Below are 22328 nucleotides of genomic sequence, written 5' to 3'. Positions count from 1 at the left end.
TTCTAGCTCACGTTGCTTGTTCTACTATTGTTGCAGACTTTGAAAGGTCCCAAACCCCTGAGATTCATATTTTGTTTGTGACCCTTGTGGATTGTTTGGGGTTGGTCTGGTCTAGTTCTACTCCTTCAAGGACTAGCCAAAGTGGTGGATCAACTCCACCACCTAGTGGTGCCATTGATAACACTGTAGTTGTCCCTCCTAAACCTATTCCTATATCCATATGGATGGCACAACCCTCACCCTTAATACCCCCTCAAGCAATTCAAAATCTAGCTGATATGGTAGCTCTACATACTTTAGGGTACCCCTTGCCTATGAAGTCCAAATGAAGGTAAAAAATTACATATCAAAGACTTCCAAAAACTTATGTTCAATTGTTAAGTCAATGAGGACATGTATCACATGATATTCTTCAGCATGACTTCGAAGGGAAATGCATGCCATTGGTATTACCAACGTGTAGCACCAACTTGTAGCAAATTTAATTATTGATATGCAAGGGTTCTACATTGCATTTCGTAAGGAGTTCTCTCTTGAAAAGGGAAGCCAATATTGACTATGTATCTTAAATGAGACTCAATAGGAATTTAGTGAGAGTGTCAAAGTGTACACCTAGAAGCTATGTGAAGTTTTTCATTGCTTAGATAACACCATTCAATTACCCCCTATCACTCGATTGGAGTTCTTCTTGAGAGGATTAGATTTTATGATCCAACTATACTTGAGCAACACTATACTAAATGATTTTGATGTAGCTATAATAGCAGTAGAGGGGGTCGAGTCAAGAATGCAGGTTGCCTATGCTAAGAGGGCAAGCTCTCTCAGCAATTGGGATGGTTCAAAACATAGTGCTAATGGGTTACAATTCATTTAAACATCATGGTACTTTAGAGGAGCTTGTGGTTAAAAGAAAATAAAAATCAAAAGCAAAGGAGGTTGCTAAGGCTATTAGTAAACCAAAAGAGTGAATGGTATGGAAAAAGAAGAAAGCGGTGGTAGCAACAAACATTCAAGAGTTTGATTTAGTGAATGCTTTATGTGAAGTCAAACCAGATGTGAATTTGCTACAACTAATCCGTTTGTCACCTAACATTTGTTGCAAGGAAAAACCTATGAATGGGTTGTATTGTAGATCTTGTTGGATTCAATTAAGTGGGTAGTAGTAAATAGTGGGAGCATGTGGAAAACCACTGTCCTAGGGTCCAAGTTTACATGGATGGCATCCTGATTAAAGCGCAATGGTATACCCAATATAATCTGTAAACATTATAAGTATGGATTTATTGAAGAGGCTAGGTCTACCTATCCAAAGGATGTCACCACTATCCTAAAAATAGCTTATGACATTTAAGATAACCAAAAGGAATTGTATCTTGAGTTCATGTGACTATAGCTCACATCAAGTGCATTCTTGATTTTTGTGTTATTTGATTTACTAGAAGGCCAAGCTACCAGTTGTTGCTTGAATGTCCACGGATATTACATTCAAATTTTTTGGTGGACATCCTAGCTAGTCAACTAATTTTTGGGCGTGGGCTAAAAAGGAAAATATTGGATGCTTACTCTGAGCACCCATTGAACGAAAGGGTATTACCCCCCACCACAGAATGGGAGGCACTTGAGGGAACCTCTACCATTGGAATCTCAAGCTCTAGTGATTCTGATGAGGGTTCCACCATGGAAGAAGTGTATCAAGTATGCTTGAATGAGTTGATAGGGGCAAAATATCAAATTTGTGACACTAATGTGATAGAGTTGGATCTTGGGACTCCTAGCAATTCTTGGCTAATCAAACTTGGCACCATATTATTGGTTGACAAGCGCATATGCTAGTGGTATTTGTATAGGAGTTTAGAGATGTATTTGCATGAAGCTGTGATAAATTGAAGGGGACGCGACCCCTACTATTGCCGTACATACAATCTTGTTGAAAGAAAGTAGTAAGCCTATAAGGCAAAAGGTCAAACAAATGTCTTTTGAGGTGAGAGAGTCTCTTTTTGAGGAATTGATGCATTTGAGGAAGGAAAGTTTGATCTTTCCTATTGAACACATTGAATGGTATTCACTAATTGTCAGAAGAAAGAATAAAAACAATCAAATCTACTTATGCATGGATTTTAAAGAGCTGAACAAGTAGACACTAATAAGGGACTACTACCTTTTGCCTTTATTGATTAGATTTTAGATTAGTTGGTGTAGGACGAGAGGCATACTCCTTCATGGATTGTTTTGTGGGTTACAACCATATGGCCATACTTGAGGAGGATAAGTTGAAAATGGCATTCATTAGTCTTTAGTACCTTTGCATACCATGCCATGGATTTTGGTTTATGTAATGCTCTTGGCTCCTCGAAAAGAATGGTTGAATGTCTATTGATATCTCCCGTGAAAACCTTAAGGTTTTTATAAATAATTTGGGGGCTGCCACGATCCGTAGTAGGTAGCTCACTGTTCTTCGAAAGTGCTTTGAGCATTATCATTGAGTATTGTATAGCATTAAATCCTCAAAAGTGTTTATCTGAGGTGTCATATGGTTTATTATTGGGTCATGTTTTGAGTGCAGCTGGCATTGCTACCACTGATTCTAAAAAGGTAGCTATTATTGTGGCCATAAGCCCATCCACCAACCCTTGTAATGTTTACAACTTTGTTTCGATTGTGGGTTATTATTATTGATTCATTAATGCATTAGTTGAATGCTCATTGTCTCTAATGAATCTCCTATCATGTAGCCATGATTTTGAATGGATGGAATAATGTAAAGTGGCATTTGAGGATGCTAAGATGGAATTTTCCAAAATACCAATGTTAAAAGCTCCCAAGAGAGGTGAGGTTTTCCACATCTTTACAACTATAACAGTGCATAGTATTAGTTATTGCCTATCCTATATTTGGAAGTTGCAACTTTATCATTTGATTGCTTTTGCAAGCTAGAATTTAGATGTTTTGAAACTTTGTTATAATTATTTAGAGAAGGTCTACTTGGCTATGGTATTTGCCACCAAGAAGTTTAGAGATTATATTCTTTATGACAAGGTGGTGTTTTTCACTAAGGCTGAGGGGTTATGCCTAATGTTAAACAAGTGTCAACCCCTTGATCGCCTAGCCAAGTGATTGATTTCTTTGCAAGAGTTTGACAATGAGATTCAAAGCAAGCCATCAAAATTGCAAGGAATTGTCGAATGTTTAGTAGATTTTTGTGAGCCTAAGGAAGAGAAAAATGATATAAGTGACTGAGAGGATCTATGCAAGATTGATGCAACCTCAATTCCATCATGGTATGTATCTATAATGTATTATCTATCCATAGGCAACTTGGTGGAAACTCTTTCTAGGTCCAAAAAGAGAACGATTAAGCAACAAGCACTTCTCTTCTCATTAATAGTTGGTGTCTTACATAGAAAAGATGTCCATGAGGTTTACTTAGAGGAATGCCATGTTCAACATGTGGGGGTCATTTCATTTGGACGGCTTACTACCTAGAAGGCTTTACATATTGGATATTGGTGGTGGCTGATGGTTTTCAAGTTGCTTTTGACTATGTAAAGAATTGTGATATTCGATAGAGGCACAATGCTAGAGAAAATCGTAAGAGGCTGCTTAATCCTATTCTAATGACCTTGCCCTTTCAAAAGTAGGGCATTGGTTTCATTGGACCTATGCACCATTCATCTACAACATGGAAGTGATATATCATTGTGGCAACTGACTATTTCACAAAGTGGTTTGAAGCTTGTGCTATGATGAAGGATAACACTAAGGAAATAGCTAGTTTCATTCTTGAATAGATTGTTTTCCGTTTTGGTCCACCCAAAGAACTTATGTTTGACTCTGAGACACAATTCTTAAATAGGGTCATAGAAGCATTGACTGAAGCTCTAAAAATTAAGCACAATAAAACTACACCTTATAACCCCCCAAGCAAATGGGTAGGTAGAGAGCACTAATAAGAAACTTGTGGGAATTTTATTCAAGATTGTATTAGAAGGCAAGTCTGATTGGAATAAGAAACTTTATGTGGTTGTTTGGGCATATAACACACGACATTTAAAAGAGTGATAGGCCACACCCCATTCAAGTTAGTTTATGGAGAAGAGTGTGTCTTTCCCTTGGAGATTAAGTCACATACTGTGAGATTTGCTTTAAATTGTTCTTTAGGCATGGCAAAAGTATTGCAAGAATGGTTTACGTTCTTAGCACATCTTGATGAAATCAAGTTGTAGACTTTGTTGCATCAAGAGGTAGGAAAGAAGCAATTGAAAGCGCTTTACCATCTACAAGCCAAGAAATATAAATTTGCGACCAGTCAATTGGCCATATATTATGATGCACGTCATGAGCTATTCCCAGGAAAGTTAGAACGCACATGGTATGGCCCTTATAAAATTGTTTGTATAGCAAAAAATGGCTCTACAGCTCTTCTAGTGTATTTGTAAGGGGTAGAGTTTAAGACTAAGACTAAAGTGAGCTTCAATAAGTGGAAGCCCTACTACGTGGAGGGGGCTAACATAGAACTTGGTACCTTTACAAGTCTCACAGGATCCTACTTAAACTTGTAGATTGTACCAAAGCTATTGGATGGAAAAAGTCATTCCTTATCTTGAGTATCTATACTTAAAGTAACGCTACCACCAAGGCAAAGTCATTTGGTGGAGTAAGAGTTATTGCATTATTGAGTGGCTAGATTGATCTTTTGCATGCGACATTAAGATCTATTGCCACCACTATCCTAGGTTTCTTTCTAGTGTCCCTATCAAGTTTAGTGAGGAAGGAAGGATTGTAGCTATCATGCATCGCCTCTCTTGACTAGGAATTTGATTATCATGAGTATAAGTAGGTTGATCAATATGGCATGGCATGTCAATGAAGTCTTAGTCTATACAATGTATTTTGATGGAGCTTCTTAAGGGCCCACCAAGCATGCGAGTATAAGGGTTGTCATTAAAGATCCCCATTGTAGAGTGATTATGAAAATGGGAGTTTATTTAGGCACTGCTTTTAGTAATAGGATGGCAAAATACAAGGCCTTACTCATGGGGCTAAAATTTATCCAAACGTGGTGGTATTCATCATTTATTGGTGAATGAAAACTTCCAATTGGTGATCAACCCATTGAATCAGACCTACAGTGTGAGGGATCCCTTTATTCAAATTTATTATCATACAACCATGGACATGGTGTTGAAGATCTTTGAGTCAATGACTTGCCAGCTATCACTGAAACCAAGTTGCGGATTCCATGGTAAAATTATGTCTTCATTAAAGATGTGTTTCTTAACTAATTGTGGTCCTAAGAGTATTCTAAAAGTACTCGATGATATCACACTGAATCTACTTTGGGGACTACTCGCTAACATGTCTTGTTGTGGCCCTTGATGGTAAGTCTAGGTCATAAGTCAAGTAGCAATCGATCACCTTCCGATCCCTTTGTGGACACATCAGATCCTTCAATGTCATATTCGTCGAACACCCTTGCTATTTGTGTAAGGGGTTTTGCCAGTAACTTGATGCATCTAGTGTAGGGCTTGAGTGGCCCATCCCTTGGTCTAGTTTTGGTACTTTAGGAGAGACTTTTGAGGGAATCAACCAAGGGCTTAAATTAGCATTACTTTATTGAGATTGTTTCTTTCTCAATATATTCATTAAGCTAAGAGGGCCAATCTCCTTGGTGTGGGTGCTTTTAACCTATAGGCTATCACTTGAGCTTAGTCTTTTAGGTTAGTCCGTTTATAGCCTAGGATGGTGTTTTGTGCATCAATGTGGAACTTTTCACTATTATGCATCTCTAGCACCTTGTTTCTTGGTTTGTGTTATGTTTTGAGAGCAAGGGGTAGGATCACTTGTGTATCATCTTCCATGGATTTGGAGCCAAGACTTGGGCTCGGGTTTGAGTGTCCTTATTAAGTGTAATGCCTCAATTGCTAGTTTCTTGCTTGAATGTGCTCATAGGATGACCTTGGGTGTTATCCTTGTCACTTTAATGGTCAATAGGTGGCCATATTTCTTCTATGAGGTAGCATGGCTAGTTCAGAGGGTTCAATTACACAATGTCCATCTCTCACACTTTTTCCCGTCAACGAATCTCTGACATTAGACATGCCTCATACAAGGCCGCAATAGAATCCTCTCCTTCTAGTTCTAGCCACACTAGCTCTTCACCTTTATCATCATCCTTATCTTCTTTTAGAGGTTCAAACTCCGTTAGATCATGTGAATAACCCTCATCTCAAAAAACTTCAAACCTTAATGGATATCAAATATTATTGAAAACTTCAAAAACATTTATAACTCCAGTCTGTCAAATGATGATAATCACACTTGCTATCCATTCAAATGGCGCTGACTGTCAGGTAGCAACCTGCACATTAAACGCCACGTAGAAGCTCCACAACTCACACCATATGGACTCTTCAATCAGTCCAAAATTTCCAGCTACTCCAGTCCATGACAACCAGGTACATACAACGTCAATGGCAATAAAACAACATCAACTGGCACACCATAGCTCGACTATTGCCTATCCTTAAAACCAGCCTGCCACAAATTACAATCAACAAATTAACACTCCATCAGATACTCCCTTATCTCCACAATTTCAAAGCTCCCAATATGAAAGAGTGGGCAGCCATGTTGCATGCCACATATTTGGCTTCAGTAGTAGAGAGTGCGATGGAGTATTTTTGTTTGGTGCTCCAAGAGATGGGACCTCCTACTAGAGTAGTGATAAAACCAGTGAGAGATCTTCGGGTAGCAAGATCACCACCCCAATCTGCATCGGAATAGGCCCGTAAAAGAAAATCATTGTTGTCTTTTGTAAAACAAATTCCCACATTTGATGTTGCCTTTAGATATCATAAGACCCGTTTGAGCTGCTTCCAATGTTCATAAGTGGGCTTATGCATGGCTTTGGAGAGAATGTGTCCTGCACAAGATAAATCTGGACAGGTACAAGTAATTAGATATCGAAGACTATATAATCAGCAGGTTTCTAGTCTTCCATAAGCTTCATTTCATCATGAAAACTCGATTTTTCTCCATGCCTCTACTCCACAATTAGCTCAATCCACTAATGAGCACAAACCTCGAAGGTCTGCTCGCATAGCAGCAATTTCTTCAACATCAAGCAATACTTCTCCTATGGCTCTCATTGTTACAACTCTACGGCCTCCATCTCTAGCTTCTCCATCAATGCCGATTACTCTATTCAGTACTTTCGACTTCGACACTGAAGAGGTACAATCACAATCAAATCCTTGCTTCAAAAACTTACTTGATCTTCATCTTCAAGCCAACATTGCCCTTGGCCAAGCTCAAGATTCACCTCCAATCACTATTCTCGAAGTTCCAATTTTCCCTACTATTACTCAAGCACTTCAAAGTATTGAAGCCTCTCAATGGCAAGCTACAATGCTTGATTGAATACAAAGCTCTACTTCAAAATAACACCTAGAAATGAGTACCCCTTCCTCTTGGAGAATCTGCAATAAGTTGCAAATGGGTACTTTGCAAAAAGGTCAAACCAAATGGCTCCATCGACAAGAACAAATCTTGACTTGTGGCTCGTGGTTTCGAAGAAATTGAAGGCCTCCATTACGGAAGTACATTCTCTCCTATACTTTCTTTGTCCTCTTTACAGGTAATACTCTCCGTGGTAGCTCATTCTAAATTAATTCTTCACCACATTGATGTCAAAACTGCCTTCTTGCATGGTCACTTAGAACAAAAAATCTATATGTCTCAACCACCAAACTTTGTTGATCCCAAATTTCCTACACACGTTTGCCTATTGCATAAAGCTCTTTATGGCCTAAAATAGGCACCAAGTCAGTGGTACACTCGTATTCATTCTCACTTACTACACCATGGCTTTTGGTGGCTAGAAATAGATCACAACATTTATACTCTTCTTCAAGGCAACACAGTCATTATCTTAGGTCTCTATGTTGATGACATTCCTATTCTTGCCAACACTCCTCATGCAATGTCCAAAGCCAAATCTATCATATCTTCACAGTTTGCTATAATAGACTATGGTCCTATGCATTACTGTCTTGGCATTGAAATTGAATAGTCACCCACATCCATCAAAATGCATCAACATACCTACATTATGTTTATTCTATCTTGTTATTCCATGCTAAAATGTAATCCTATGGTCACTCCACTTGCCCAAAAAACTCTTGAAGACGTCAGTTTTGGGTATCAGCCTCAGCAAATTCCAATCTTCACCGACAATAAGCCTCAATCTTTGTCATTCAAGGCCCAAAATTAAGTATTAAACTCAGTCATATTGATATGAGTTATCATTTTGTACGTGAGTTAGTTGAAAGTTCCCACATCATCCTTCAATATGTACCATCATGTGATAATGCTGTTGATTTCCTCACCAAATCAGTTCCTCACTTGAAGCACAAAATTTCCATGCAAATCCTCTACATGATCTAATTGTGAGGGGAAAACATCTAGCTGAATTGATGAATTCAATGTAATCTTTTATTTTCTCTACAGATAGCTATGGAATCCTTTTGAGGGGGGATGTTAAGATAAAGTTGTGGATAAGGATAAAGTTTGGATAAGATAAGGACAATTCAGTATGTGGACAAAAGGATCTCATAGATATCCACTTTATAAATATCTCATATATTTAGAGATAAAGCTCACCTACCTCATTTAATGTACCTTGTATATATACAACCACTAGCAATGAAATGCTCAACTGCAGTTCACTCCTTTCTCTATCTCTTTCTTTTACTGTGCACACTATCCTCTTATCTTCAAGTTCCTAGTTTTCACTACAATTATGGTCATGGGAAAGAGATCTGAGAAGATAACTCCATGAAAGCTCTCACAAGGAAGCTTGGAAAGAGAAAAGAGGAAAGAGAAGCCTGCTTCAAAAAGTAACTACTACTTAACTCTTCCAAACCCTGTTTAGACTCCGATTAAGTCCAAGAATCTTCAAAATGTCCCCAAATTGACCATGAGCCACTAAAACAACCTTGAATCTACCATTATTCATTTAGGCCTTCTTCAAGATCCTCAATACTTATAGTAGAGAAACTTAACTAGTCACGGTTTTAACTATGTCAAGTCCTGTGACTAATTCTTGTTCCTCTAGTTACCTTGTGCCTAGTCTTGTAACTAGATTCACCATGAAAACGACCTTTCCATTGGATCAAAGATTTTCTCTGATACCAATGTAAAGAAGCTAATTCCCACAGGAAATAATTAAATGGAAATACAAAGGAATAGACTAATTTTCCAAGAAACCATAACCAAGGTGGCTAGGCTGAAATGATATTACCATTAATGACTGAAAATCAGTTGATGAGAGGCTGCAGCATGGTATGCACCCCATGCTATGGTGGCCAAGAGTATGCACCCTCTTAGATGGTGGGAGACTAAGACCTCAAACATGAAATGTTAGAAAGGGCAAAAAGATCCTTTGCTAGTTATAACTTAGCCTTTTAATCTTAACCCTAGTAGGCTAAATATTGGCGAAGGCATTAAGGCATTTTTACTTTATTACAATATAGCTCTCACAAAGGTAGTACATCTTGGATATGTTGACAAAGTATGGTAGGCTGATTGTAAGCCAATCTCACTACCAGTGGGTCAGAATATGAAACTAAGTGCTCATGTGGGTGAGATATTGGAGGGTCCCACAATGTACAAGAAGATGGTGGAAAGTTTGATTTTTACTACTATTACTAGGATAGATTGTAACTATACAATTGGCTTAGAGAATCAATTTATGCAAGCACCTCATAAACCTCATTTGGATAGTGTGAGATGTACCTTGCAATACCTTAATGCCACATTGGATTACGGTACCTTTTATGAGGCTAGCTTGGTGGTATAGTTATTTGGTTATACTGATGCAGATTGCATAGGAAGTGTGTCTAACAATGTCCACCAGTGGCTATATATTTCCTTTGGGTGTGGGGTTGTGACTTAGAGCAGTAAGAAACAATCGACTATTGCATTATCAATCACAGAGGTAGAGTATAGGGGTGTTGCAATGGTAGCATGCAAGGTAGCTTGGATGCAAAAACTACTTAATAATTTGAGGAAATAGATAAACATGAGATTTGCCATTTATTGTGACAAAATGAGCAGTATATAGTTGGCTAAGAACCCATTTTTTCATGCATGTACAAAATAAATTGAGGTTCATTATCATTTCATTAGAGAGCAAGTCTTGGCAAGTGACATTGATCTCATATATGTGAGCATAGAGGATCAGGCTTGCAAATATTTTCACCAAGGCCGTAGGAGCAGAAAGGCTTCAGTGTTTTTGAAGCTTACTTGGAGTATAGGTCAGAGTTGAGCTTGAGGGGGAGTATTGAGATGTCAAACTCAACATGATCTGATACTCATGTAGCTAGATGATCGTTTTGGCATTCATATCATTGATGCAGCTAGTACCTGTATCTACATATCATTCCAGTGTGATACTTTACAAATGGACATCAGTTAGTCCATCTACTTGAGTTATGGGATATCTATTTAGTCATCTTTCTACTTAGTGTGTTCACACTATGGCTTGCTTGTATATTATATATATTGTACTATCTCTTATTTGTAGTAGACTCACATAGTGAAGAAGAAGAAGTAGAAGATAGACTAGGGTTTCAACTTCCTATCTTATGTGCATTCTGACTGTGTGTTTTGTGCCTTGCAAGAGCTCAAGATCCCTCTCTCTCCACCCATCTTTTCATGGATGAGAAATGGAATCCATAACACTAAGACATGAGATATACTATATGAACCACATAGTCTACAAGTGATGGCATGTGTGATGACTGACAACACACGCGCGCACACACACACACACACACACACACACACACACACACACACACACACACACACACACACACACACACACACACACACCAAGTAGGTATAAATTGATACAACAAGAGTGGAGGAGGATTGCAGTTCTTGTAAGTTACAAAATTCTAGTTCCAAATGAGCCACCCAACTACCCATATAGGCACAACCTAATGAATATTCCAAACACCTTGTTAAGAATGAGAAAGGATAGCTAGGGATTACTAGATTAATTCGACAATATAACCTTAGTCCAAAATAATGGTGGAGTGCCAAGCCCATGAGATAAGCAATGATGTAATATTTGGAAGAGGTTAAATTATGAGTAGGACTTTCAAGAATCCACTACTAAGAGGCAAAGAGAATTAGGGGGTGCATCAAACTCATTCACATGGCAAGCAATGTGATTATGGTTGACCCTTGAAGGTCTTTAAAAGAGCCCTTACTATCTCTAGAAGCACTTAAAGTAGATGCCATTATGAATGCAAATAAAATATTGAATGGGGTGTCCTAATAACAATAAATCAGCCCCAAAATCAGCTCAAAATTGAATACAAGAGGGGGAGTGCAATACCCTATATGGTTGTTCAAAAAGTAAATGCATTAAAGTGCTCAAACCAAGTGACTAACAATAAACTAACTCCAAACTAAATTTTAGTATGGCTGTCCATAAAAATTTAGTAAAATAATATGCATCTAAAGGCAAAAGACCAAAATACAAAGTTCCCACTACTAAAAAAGCTTGTGTAGCAAAAGGGCTAAAAATGCAACTAGCAATGTACAAGAATGAGTACGAACCTCCAAGTACCAAATAATCTCAAAGAGCCAAAGATGTCATGTACATAGATGCATTCCCAAGCAAAAGAGTAGCATGTGCATAAGCCAACTATGTATAAGAGATCTCCAAAAGCAACAAAGATCCACCAATCTGCAACTAACACACTGCATATGAATAGTGAAGCTCAAGTACATGACCAAACATACATTCAAAGCTGACAAACTTGTCTACTAGGACAAAGTATTTGGTGTGCTAATGAAATACAGATCAGCCCATAGGGATCAAAGTTTGCAAGGATGTTGAGAGTGGAAAAAGATTGATTTTGAGGTTTGAATGATTGATTTTTGATGGATTTAGAGTGATGTATGGTTGTTAATGGAAGTTTTTGAGAGTGTTTTGGATGATATTGATTATGTTTTGGAATCTCATAATGATTTTTAGTGAAGATATGAAGCTCTGTGATGTTCTGATAGGTTTTGTTGAGGTTTCAATTGGTTATGTATACCTTCTGTATAGCTTTTGTTTTGTTCTGATTTTCTTCTGTGTGAAGCATGGATTGATGATTGATGGAGTTTGAAATATTTTGAAAGCTTATTGAATAGTTTTTTATAGTTTGGAATGGTTTTAGTACGAGTTATGAGGATTTGATGTTCTTTGATGACCTTCTGTAACCCTCTGTAAACCTTTTGTAGAGCCTCTGTCTCTGCTCTGTATCTCTGTTCTTTGTTCTTGTTCTATAGATCTTCTGTAAGTGTTATGTAGAATGTATATGTGACTTTGGAAAAGTTTTCTAACTTTTGGAAAGGATTAATCTAAGTTCAAAAGAGCTTTAAAAAATGGAAGAAGCAACTCTACTGAAGACTGAAGAGAAGATTGGAGTGACAGTGACAGTAGTGAGCTATGAAGAGACATTGTAGTGGCTCTAGTGCCTCTTCACATCAAGCATACCTCTTGGGAGGTGTATCCATGACCTAAGAAGGATTATTGAGAGTCATTAGAGAGCATTGTAGCGAGGATATGATGTACTATTGAGAGAAAGAGAGAGAGAGAGAGAGAGAGAGAGAGAGAGAGCCAGAGAGAGTCAATTCTATCAAAACAGTGTAACTGTATATGAGAGATTCAGAGAGAAAACTATGAAGACATTTAAGATGGATACTATGTGATTGATTTCCATTCAAAAATGGTGTATTCTTCTATGTTCCTTATTCTACTGAAGGATTCTATGAAGATATTGAAGATTATGGTTGATTCTATCAAATCCGTGGGAGATATCTTCTATGATGCTGCGTGAATAATTGTTGTTTTCTTTGTTTTGGTCATCAAAAGAATAAAATAAAAGCTTGTTGATGTTACAAGATAGATTTTCTTGTAGTAGAATCCCCTTTTTCTTCGTGTTCCTCTTAGGGCTCCATGTTTTTGGTGTGCAGTCAGGGAAAACTTGCCATCAACAAGCATCAAAAGAGGTTGAAAATGAAGGAAATGACATTGCCAAGAAAAGAAGAATTCAATGGATGCTTGCAAAGTTCCTTCTTCCACTGAAGAGTTGGAGATTCTTATTGACAAAGCCACTTTCCACAAGAAGTTCATCCCACAATGGCAAAAACATATTACCATCATGATGCAAGCTCTATGCGGTGGATTGTTTCCTCTTCCTATTGAAGCAACAGAAACTTGTATCTTGGTGGAAAATTGCTTGGGAACAAACTGAAGAGCAGAAGCAGAGAAAATGACTATCCATAGAAGATTTGGTATTCATTGAGAAGTTTCCAGACATCATCAAGTGGGAGATCGTCAAGAAGCTTCAGGAGTTGTGGTCAGTGGAGGTTCACGAAAACAAGAAGGAAAAGAGTTGGAATTTGTTCATGGATGCTCAATACCAAGATACATGGGATGCTTGGTGCACTGACAATCTTTTGTTTGTCCAATTAGCAACCCACTGGAAGTTGGTAGACAGAGTGTTTTTCACAACATACACAGTTGAAACCCTCAGAAGCTGGTATTATTATAATGGCACAACAACGATCCTAAGAAGAATGAGTTTTGATACTTTCAAAATGGAATATCTCCCCCTCTATAGTGGTTTGAAAGCTGAATTTAGAGATGTTGGCCAGAGAATCCCCTAGAGACTGAAGCCCCTCTCTGATTCTATTCTGTTGAGTACTGAACAACTGGTTGGAGCCAACCCCCTGATGAATGAGGCAATCAAGAGGCAAGCATTAGAATGAGTCCAGAGGTATGTAAGAAGAGAGAAGGCAAAAATCAAGGCTGAGAACGAGCTCGCCAGCAGAAGCCTCCTTTGACGCCCTAAAAGCACTCTTTACAAAAGTCCCCATGGCGACTCAATGTCCCCTTCTTAGTCAAATTCGTCCTGGAAATATTGATGACAAGCCAACAAATGTAGTCCCATTGCCAGTTTTTAAGGGAGAGTACAATGAAGACCCTAATCTTCATGTAGTAGAGTTCATGGTAGCATGTGTGGCTAACAATGCGAGAACCCCTAAGCATTGGTTAGCGATATTCCCCGCCATTTTCAAGGGTGCGGCGTTTCAGTAGTATGAGAGACAAGTAGTAGGAACTTTTGGCACATGGGACGACCTAAAGTTGGCCTTCCTCACTAAATTTAGGCGTGAAGGTTTTGAAGAGCGGATGCGAGAGGAGTTCATGAACCTAAGTCAGTCCTCTGGAGAAAGAGTAGAAGCTTATGTCTTGCGAATGGAATCCATCTTGAAGAGATGGACTAACCATCATTTGGACGAAGGTATCCAGAAAGAAGTATTTCTTAGAGGCCTACAACCAGAAGTTCGCAAGTTCGTGGAATTGAAAAGACCATCAATTTGCAAGCTGCAGTGGAAGGTGTAAGATTGTATGAAGAAGTTGAAGCAAGGATTTCAATGACTCCAAGAAGAGGAGTCTTACCTCCTACCATGCCAGGAATGGTATACCCACCAAATGAATTTCCAGGGAGAGTTCGCTATCCCTATCCCCATATGCAAACAGTGCAACAGTATAATGCACCTAATCCACTGTGGTCACCACAGACGACAGTGCCTCAAATGATGGTTCAACCACAATAACAATGGCCTCAAACAGTCAATGGCGACTCAACAACAGTGGAACCCTACCAACTGGAATCAACAATCCCAAGTCTCAACAGGAGCTCTGAATCAAAACCAGAACAAAGGACCCTCTAGATCAACCCAACCAGTGTATGCAGTAATTACAGAAGCTTTCCAAAACCCCACTACAGGTACTTTAGGAGGTGAAAATCTAAAGGACTACTTATCCAAGTCAGTTGCAAGCATCAAGAAAGAGCTTATGGATGTGATTACAGAGCAACTATAGATGTTGAAGGTGAATATTGCCAATATATCCACTCCTCCGGGAGTTGGAAGAGATGTGATGCGCTCTAATACATGGTGCAGAAAGTGCCATCAAGCGAGACATTTAGCCACTGAATGTACCCGAAAACCAACCATTCCTGGAGCTTTCTATTCCTATTATTTGCGGAAGAATCATATAGAGGATATTTGCTCTTTGAAAGAGATGCACGAACAAAGACAGAAGGATGAAAATGCAAGATTCAACTTGCTAGAATCCAAAATGACAACACAAGATATTGGACCAAATCCTAGAGATTTTGGTCTTAATTTCAGTCCAAGGAGGTTTCCCTCTCAAAGTTACAGAGGACGACAGTCTGGCGGTGGTCAGAGATTAGAGGTGGAATGATACAGGTGTGGAGAAAAGGATCATATCTCCCCCAATTTTCCAAATCCTAGACGATCTGTGGATTATAAGCCCTTATGTAGCTGATGCAAAGGAGAAGGCCACACTGCAAAGGACTGTCCAAGTCCAGCCCCTGTCAAGGCCAATGCTACTAATAGCCAACAGAAGGCACAAGAGCCTGCCTCCAATTTGGTAGAGTTGGAAGTTGCCGCTGTCACACGTGCCAAGAAGAAGGAACCAGATATTCAAGAAGAGAACAACTCCCTTGCCAAGATTGTGAAGTTCAACCTGTCAACAGAGGGACAAAGCAGTACAGGACAGAACAGTGCAGTACAGAGCACTACAGTGCCACAGAGAGTTACAGAGACAGTCCTAGAAATAGGACCAGAGGTCCAAGAGATTGATGATACAGAAGCACTTTTAGAAATAGAGAAAGTGCCGATGCTACCATTGTTAGAAGAAAAAGGAAAGATGAAAATGGGTATAGCCCCATTCCCTAGCAAGTTGGAGAAGCCTGTGGATCCTATCAAGGATTATGACTTGGTAAAAGACCTAGACACTTTTAAAACAAACTTAACATTTTGACAGTTACTGATGTTGTCTCCCAGCTGCCGAAAGAAATTCAAAAGAATCTTGACAAGAAGACATGAACTAAGGATTGTTCCTTCAACAGTGACCAAGACCAATAAGGCCCTAGAGCCTGTAAAGGAAGTAGATGTGGCTAACGCCTTCCTAGATCCTGGAACCCCAGAGATTAATGTATGGATAGAAGGATGCTTTATTTCAGATGCATTGATTGATGGAGGCTCATAAGTAAACATAATGACGGATGTGACAATGAAGGACTTAGGGTTGCAAGGAATTCAACCTACACAGTGGCTTATCAGATTGACAAACCAAAGCAGAATCAAACCGTTGGGCATCCTCCCATATGTAAAAACAACCCTTGCAGGAAGAGACTATTGGCTAACATATCTGGTGGTCAAACCAAATTCTTATGGGACCTCATATCCTCTACTATTGGGAAGACCGTGGCTTTTTGAATCGAGGGCCAGGATGGACTGGTTCAAAGGAACCCTAACCCTAGGCAGAGGACCCAACAAAGTGGTGTTGAAATTGTATGGATTGCAAAAAGGAAATGGATCCATATCCATCGAAGTCATAACTGAATCCTCCAATGATGTAACAGATGGTACATCAGGAGACGAAGAGGCTATTAAACAGATATTTCCCAAGAAAACAGAGGCAAAGTCCCTAACAGTGGGCACTGTAAGCCAACTACCAAGGGAGCAAAGTCCTTGTCCATGGGAGAATACCTCCTGCCTCAACTTGAATTTGACTTCTGAAATCACCTCTGACAGTGAAATAGAAGCATGGAAATACTATTCTCCCTATTACATGGCAGTCGCAGAGACAGTAACAGAGACAGAACAGAGACAAAGCAAATACAGAGCAGAGATAGAACCAAAGATAGTCACAAAGATAGTGATTGTAACAGAAGCAGAAGCAGATGCAAAGACAGAAGATATTTTCTTCTCCTATAGAGCCTCTATAGAAGCATAGATAGAGCCTCTAGAGGAAGAGGATGAAAATGATGAGGAAGAAAATGAAGCAGGTTATGAAAGTGCATATGAAGAATTTTCTCTGATAACGGATGATCTTGTTGATGTCCCTTACAGAGACCTCAGAGGCCAAAGATCTCAGGGTATTGGATGGAATGACTATGGTTCAATTTGGGTTGATCAATGGACCACAAAGTATGCAAAATCTGTATAAGCAATGGATTAAAGGCATAAAAATTAAGTTCACTAGTGGCTCATATCGCCTTGATTGTTCAGTCCAGAGAAAAGATGATGATGATGTCCCCTGCCAACAGAAAACAGAACCCTCAAAGCCACGGCCTCTAGAAGGTCCGTGCTATATGCCATTCCTGGATGTGTCCTCTAAAGATTAATACCTAAGTCCAGAAGAAATTACCACTCACACAGAAGTAAACCAAGCTCTAATACTCTTCCAACAATCTCAACATACAAATGAGTCATCTGTTCAGAAGGAGGACATTGGTTCCAGTGGAACATCAGACGAGGACACTACTCTTTTGAAGGAGTCAGACCTTTATCCAGAAGCCATATGTGGGATATTTATCTGCAAAGTGGAAGGTGAAAAACAAGTGACGTTCCTGGATACTGATGGTACTGAACGTCACCTGAAAGTGGGTCTCAATCTTCTAGAAGAAGAACTAGTGGTCCTGCGAGATCTACTAAAGGAGAACTTAGACGTGTTTGCTTGGTCATATAAAGATCTAAAGGGGATTGATCCCATAGTATGCCAACATCACATTGACCTAGAGCCTAATGCCAAACCTGTAAGGCAAAGACAAAGGCGTATGAATCCTAATTATTCTACTCTGGTGAAGGCTGAATTATTAAAACTTCTTGAAGCCGAGTTCATTTATCCTGTGGCTAACGGTGAATGGGTTTCGCCCATTGTGGTAGTACCCAAGAAGAACGGGAAACTTCGAATATGTGTGGACTTTCAAAAGCTCAATTCAAAGATGAAGAAGGATTATTTCCCTATCCCTTTTACAGACCAACTGTTGGACACAGTGGCAGGCCATGAGCTATATTCCCTCTTGGATGGATTCAGTGGATATAAACAAGTCCAAATTGCAGAAAAGGACCAATCCAAAACAACCTTCACCACAGAATGGGGGACCTATGCCTATAGAGTGATGCCATTTGGGCTCTGTAATGCTCCTGCCACCTTCCAACGAGTAATGATGGCTGCCTTCCAGAATCATTTGCATGATTTCATTGAGGTGTATCTTGATGAATTCTGTGTCTATGGTTTGATCTGTGAGCATTGGGGACACCTAGAGCAATGTTTTGACAAATGTTGAGAGTATGGGATTTCTCTCAACCCCGACAAATGTGTCTTTGGCATCTCCTCAGGAGTTCTTTTGGGCCATATTGTCTTTGCACAAGGGATTGCAACAGACTCGGTGAAGATTGAAAATATTACTGCCTTGATAGCACCAACAAATCTCAAGCAATTGAGAGGATTTCTTAGCCATGTGGGCTACTACAGAAGATTTATTGCACATTTTACAACCAAGGCACCCCCTCTGCACAAGCTCCTAAGGAAAGATGCGGATTTCCTTTGGATTGATGACTGTGAAGAAGCCTTTAATACCCTAAAATAGTGCCTTATCCAAGCACCTATCTTGCAGCCTCCTGATTGGACCAAGGAGTTCCATGTGCACACAGATGCATCAGTTGAAGGACTAGGTGCTGTTCTATGTCAAAAGGGCCCCTCTAAATTAGATCAACCAATTTATTATGCAAGCCAAAAGGTCACTAATAGGGAACGAAACTATACAGTGACAGAGCTTGAGTGTTTGGCATTGGTGTTTGCACTGGAGAAGTTTCGACACTATCTACTGTCAACGCATTTCAAGTTCTATGTGGATCATGAAGCCCTGTCCTTCCTGATGAAAAAAGCAAATGTTAAAGGACGATTGATGAGATGGTTGCTCCTATTCCAAGAGTTTGACTTTGAAGTGGTCACTAAGCCTGGCCATTCCCATGTCCTAGCCGATCATCTATCATGGATTCCTCAAACTGCAGAAGAGGAACAGATTGATCCAGACCTTCCTGATGCTTCCTTATTTCTAGTTGAAACAGTTACTCCTTGGTATGCAGACATAGCCAACCTCCTGGCAACTCAACAGTATCCTTTTGGCATCTCAAACCGTGAGAAGAAGAAGCTTTTGTTAGAATCAGCCCCCTACACTTTGCTAGACGGTGCATTGTACAAGAGAGGCAAAGATGAAGTGCTGCGAAGATGTGTTGCAGGGGATGAAATCGGTATAGTATTGAAATCATGCCATGATGAATCATGTGGTGGACACTTCACAGGTGAAGCGACAGCCAGGAAGGCTCTGTTAGCAAGATACTAGTGGCCGACCCTCCATAAGGATGCATATGACTACTGTAAGAGATGTGATGCTTGTCAGCGAATGGGAAAACCCACCAAAACAAGTGTCATGCCACTACAACCTATTCTTCCCCTAAAGCCGTTCGAGAAGTAGGGGATTGATTTTTTGGGTCCCATTGATCTACCCACCACACAGAAGTAGAACAGATACATCTTAGTATGTACAGATTATGTCACAAAGTGTTGTGAAGCTAAAGCCCTGAAGTGGGCTGATGGTAACAGCATAGCCCTGTTCATGGACGAGAATATTATCACCCGTTTTGGCAGTCCCCTCGAGCTGTTGGTAAGTGACAGAGGTACTCATTTCCTTAACAAAATCATGGAGGAGTTGACAGAGCTGTATAAGATCCGCCATCGCAAGTCCACTCCCTACTACCTTAGAGCCAATGGCCAAGTGATAGAGATACTCATTTCCTTAACAAAATCATGTACGAGAATATTATCACCCATTTTGGCAGTCCTCTCGAGCTGGTAAGTGACAAAGGTACTCATTTCCTTGACAAAATCATGGAGGAGTCGACAAAACTGTATAAGATCCGCCATCGCAAGTCCACTCCCTACTACCTCAGAGCCAATGGCAAAGTGAAGTCACCAATCGCATCCTTTGCTCGATTCTGACAAGAACGATTGCTGCACATTGTCGCGACTGGGATGATCGACTCACAGAGGCCCTTTGGGCATACAGAACCTCCCATAAGGCAACTACAGGACAGACCCCTTTCCAGTTAGTTTATGGTACAGAAGTCGTCTTCCCTGTTGAACTGGAATTGCCCTCTTTGCAAGTGGCAATTAAAGAACGCTTGGGAGATGATGAGTCACTGCAACACCACCACCTGCACTTGGAATGCTTGGATGAGATACGGCAGATGGCCCTACAGTGTATGGAAAGCACTCAAGCACAATGCAAGGCCTATCATGACAGTTTCATCAAGAAAAAGGAGTTCCAAGAAGGTGATCTTGTCTTAGCCTATGATTCGAGATTTGGCAAGTTTCCTGGCAAGCTTCAACAACGCTGGATGGGCCCGTACAAGGTACTTGTTATCAATTCTAATGGCTCTATTCAGGTGCAGGCCGTTGATGCCTCTGATGATCCCTTCCTGATCAATGGCTATCGTCTGAAGAAGTACTTCCCTCCTTGGGGATCTTGACAATCACAGTCGACCTACCCTCTCCCTTTTGGGCGTCGCACTGTCCTTCTCGTCATGCTTCTGATAGCGCTTATGATCTTTCTCATGAGGCGGTCTTGTTCTGCTAACCCTCGTAGATACATCTCAACCCGACTTTGTTCTCTTCTCATATGATCTAACAACAGTGGCGAGGTTGGTCCTGACACATGATATTTCTACCATTCTCTTTCTTTATGAAAAAAAAAGAAAAAAAGAGAAAAAGAAAAAGAAAAAAAAACAAACAAAACTGTTATGGGAGAAAAGGAAGAAATTCCATGTCATAACAGGCCTCGTTCCAAGAAAAGGTGGAAACACCCTTGGGCGAGAAGCTGACTATGGAAAAGGTGGTAACACCCTGTAGTTCAGGATAACTGACTCATCAACATAACCTTTTCAGCAAGTAATTTGAAGCCACCTCCCTTGGTGCGTTGTTTCTGCAATATCAGTCCGTCTGCCCTTCTTAACAGACGACCCTTCTTACAAATCATTGAAGTATGAGATTTGTAGGCAACCTCCCTGGGTATGCCTCATCCTTAAGATCCGGATGACAACAACAGCCGACATGATCTTCATCACCAACCCCTTGAGTGATGTGAGCTTTCATCCTAACAGGATGGGGACGTGAGTATGGGCTGCCCTCTGTATCTATCAGTGTGTGAGATAGAGGGTGGGGTGAGTGACAAGTCTTGTTCTTCAAATCAAATGAGAGGCGCGATGTGTGAACAGAGTGTTGCACGCACGGGATGGGCCTCTCAATGCACAATGCACAATTTGTTCCTATGCACTGCACCATAAGGCTCTCTGGCCTTCCTTCTTGCACGGTATGCCGGCACAGGGGGCAAGATGCACAGTTGCACCATCAAATGCGCACAAGGCATAAAACCTCTGCACAAGTGGCAGTGAGGATTATATTAATGGGTTTCAGGAATGGGCTGCCCTCCTATATCTTTCAACAGAGCGTGAGACAGAGTAGGGGTTGAGTGTGACTGGTGTTTCTTCAATCAATTATTGAGATGTAACGATTGAGGGACATTACGACCATTGGAGATAGGTATATTTCTGTTTCCCTATGCACCCATGGGATGGGTCTCTACCATCAGCACAGGACACGTCACTCTGTTCTGTACACTGCACTGAAAGGCTCCCTAGGCTTCCTGCCTTGTACCTATGCCAGACGGGGTTGGATACACTGATACACCATAAACTGTGTACCCTGGCATACTCCCTCTACACCACCCCCTTGTTGATTCCTAAACCGGGTGTGAGCTCTGGGTTTTATCATTATTCACTCGAGTGATGTGATCGTAAGTTGAGTGCAATATCCCTCGTCATCGACGAATTTCCTGCGATTTCTTCAACCAGCTCCCTCCGGGTGCTACCGCATGATCCCTGCCATGAAGGACGTGTGCTGTGAAGACACCTTGGTATCTCCTGGAGCCGACAACGGTACAAGACGCAACCTTGATAGTCGACATTTCTCCTCGACAATATGGGCCAAGTTTTTCTAACCCTACACCTTCTGTTTCTCAGTGATGGTCATGTCTTAAGTGTGGGGACGTTCGTGGTTGGCCTGATGTGTGGTATTAGGTCCTTGATGTTCGGTTTACCCTTCCTGATAAGGTTTTAAGTGTGGGGACGCATCCCTGCGCGTCTATGTTGTATACCTTCATGCATATACCCCACTATGATCATGCATCTACGCCCTAACTTTATTTTACCCTGATGGGGTCCCTTCTCCACTCTTCTGTTCTATTTCATTCTGCCCTCGAAGCTGTTCCTTGACCATTTGCCTTTATTCTTTGTTTTGTGATTTTTCCATGAGAACGCACCCT

This window comes from Lygodium microphyllum, chromosome 11, assembly GCF_053477565.2.
Source record: "Lygodium microphyllum isolate KBCC chromosome 11, Lygodium_microphyllum_v1.1.10, whole genome shotgun sequence".
Taxonomy (NCBI): Eukaryota; Viridiplantae; Streptophyta; class Polypodiopsida; order Schizaeales; family Lygodiaceae; genus Lygodium; species Lygodium microphyllum.
Note: the sequence above shows the minus strand (reverse complement) of the source record.